This window comes from Pinus tabuliformis, chromosome Q (assembly GCF_031772625.1).
Source record: "Pinus tabuliformis cultivar Carrire ecotype Pingquan chromosome Q, CPIR1, whole genome shotgun sequence".
Classification (NCBI taxonomy): Eukaryota; Viridiplantae; Streptophyta; class Pinopsida; order Pinales; family Pinaceae; genus Pinus; species Pinus tabuliformis.
In genome coordinates, this window is record NC_142296.1 from 525,227,938 (window position 1) to 525,231,104 (window position 3,167).

A 3,167-nucleotide genomic window follows, 5' to 3' on the forward strand; every position below is an offset into this window, starting at 1 on the left:
CCCTTCTTTGAGCGTTAGCAATCATTGCTAAACTCCCTCGGGGATGGATGCCACCTATACCATAACGGAAGGGGCAATCGGTGCTTGCAATCCTTTAAAACAGTCGTTTCCTGTTAACACAGGAAAACACTGCAAAACATGGAAAAATCCGCAGAACACTGTTCATCCAGACTTGAAACATTCATAATCCCGCTTTATATCCCTATCGGGTCCGCCTGGGAATTGCTATCGCATATCGCAATTGGCCTGCCCCTTTGTATTTTGCAATACGTTAAAACTGCTACATATAAAATACATATAAAAATATATATATATATATATATATATATATATATATATATATATATATATATATATATATATATATATATATATATATCCATCGGGTTCGGTTATCGCATCGCATATATCCATATATATATATATAGCCCCGCTCCATGGTAATGTGTCAACGCGATACTACGATGTGACAAGTCGCAATCGCAAATCGCACAAGTCTGAGGCCTTTCCATATAATAGGGTCTATGCCAGCACTGATTGCGATCCGCCAATATCGGCGATCGCGGTATCGCATCGGCCTGGTCCCATCGCGTATTATGTCGCCGATATCCGCCGACTGCCACCGCCGATTGCGATTGCCGATCGGATCTGGACTGTCGATCGGCCAGATCTGACGGCCCCTGTGCAACCACTGTTCAAGCCTCTGATAGCCTTGTTTTCATGGTTTTTCTTCATGTTTTTAAGGCCCGATAGTGTAATCCGATATTTCTAAGACTTCCCATTTTTCGTTGGTTTTGCCCTTTTGGGAGATTTGGAAGACTTAGCGGGTTTTGAGGACCCATTACCAAGGTATTTTTGCCTCTTTTTCCAGTGAAAAAGGGCAGCTTCATTTTATGATAGCTTTCCCATCTGAAGTCCTTTTCGCCCATTTAAGTTGTGTTGGATTCAGAATGGAGGGATCTCTATAATGAGACTATTTCTGAGAGCAGTCTGCAACTTTCTTTTTCCTCTGATTTACAAAGGATTTGTGCCATTTGGCACCTTTTACCTCTTGCATGAAGTCTTTTAGACTTAGAGGTTTATCCAGGATCCATTTTTGGATCAAGGAGGAGCTTGATACCTTAGCTTGTCAGGATGACCAAGGTCCAATGTAGAAGCAACAAGGAGTTCAGTCAGATCAGTTCCAGTTGTTGCAGTAGGACCATCCCCGTGCTACAAGGGCCCACAATATCATAGTAGTAGGTTCAGTGTCAGCAGAGCTAGTTGTTGTTAGTTCTCGAGATAGTGCAAAGATATTTGCATTGGCATAGGCAGTTCGAATTGCTCAGTTGCAATGTGCAGATGTAGTTCCATCCAAAGTGATTTCCCACTGGGAGATCGAGACTCTGAGGGAGTCTAGCTTTAGAGGGAGTAACCCTATGGAAGCATAATGCTTCAAGATTTGAGGAGATCAGTACACAGTTGCAGTGATAGCAGTAGTGCAAATGTAGTGGAGGCATAGTTGCAATAGTGTAGAGGCATCAACAGTGTGAGATTAGAGATTGGTTTAGCTACAGTTAGTGGCATATGAATTAGAGTATGTGTAGTGGCATGATGGACAGTGAGAGCTAGTTGTATCACAGTTGTTATACACTAGCAGTGTGACTAGTCCAACTACAAAAGGTTGTTGGGAAGAGAACACCTTTGTTGCTAAGAGGGAGTGTTATTTCCCAGAGATGGAGTTTGCAGTAGCATCAGACAGGTGTTCTAGTCTCTTAAGTGTCTAAGAGGCTAAGGAACACGAGATCTCCAACACCTAGAAATGGTTTCGTGAGATATCACTCTAAAAAACCTTAATTAAATTAATTGACCCGATAATTAAATATTTCCAAAGTCTTAGGAAAATTGGTTAATTAAAGTCTATTAAATTAAGAAAATCGACTTTTGCTCTAGAGACTTCTCAAAAGTGTTGACGGAGTATAAGATGATGTGGGCCATCGATGACAATTAGATCTTGGCCGTTGGTGCTCTAATGAAAGAACTATAAGAGCAAGTTGATGGGGCTTGGAGAAAACACATTGAATGAGCAAGGGATCAAGGTAGAGTGTGTAGTATTAAGTGAGGGAAGAGTTCAAGCTCACAGAGCATCAGTGAGAGGGTTTAACAAAAATTGGAGAGAGATTTCCAGAGTCAGAGTGAAGGCCGATTTCTTCTATAGGAAGGCCATACCAGTGGGTGCAAGTTCTCCAGTGTGCAGATCTGGGTAGCAGATTGTATTACCAATTGTTGGGAATCAATTCCAGATGATAGAGCGAGTTGCCTAGTGCGAGTGCAAGATCACCAAATGAGTGTAAGATCAACACAATCTCAGTTTCCAGCAAGTGCGTATTTCCTGCAGTAGCGTTTTTTTGTGCATTTACTAGAGGAGTCTGAGTTTGATTTTGTAAGGGAAATTGAGGGTTTCTAGGTCGATTACCATTTGGAGTGGCAGAGAAAATTTTCTGGAGCTTTGCCAGTGTTTGGCAAGTAGAACATTGTACTCTCTAATTTGCTGAAGATAATAAAATATAAACCCTCATCTGTTGCACTAGTTTTCCCTTCGGAGTTTTTCAGGGACGTTAGTCCAAAAGCATTTGTATCATTTTATGTGTGTGCATCCATTTCTCAGTTCCTGATTTATTTTTGCATCGTTTATTTTTAATTGTGAAGATTGCAGTAGTGAGTTATTTGTTATTTGTTGTTAATTAAATAACAAAAGACAAATCAATTGCATTAGTTAGAAGAATAGTTTCTAATTTATTGCAATTGTCGTTTTTTCACATTTGGTTGCTTCTCATGAGACAAACCATGTTTCTGATGGCTTCCATCGATTTCCACTCTCCTAGTTGACTTGCTTGTTGTAGAATTATTCCCAAAATAGACATGTCCTTAGGGGATCCCTTTGTTGATTAAACCTCACATTTTCATCACAGATTTAGGTTTTGGTTGTCATGCCAAATCTTTGAGGGAATTATTAGTTCATTGGGTTCCTGCTACACATTTACTCTTGTCATAATTTTAGACAATATTACTCCATGGGGTTGAACTCCCTCAAGTTGATTTTTCCTAAAATTGACTTGGCTTAACCCAAACATGTTAATTTTCCTATAGCTTGTTACAACATTTAGGATTAATTTGCTAATCTTTCC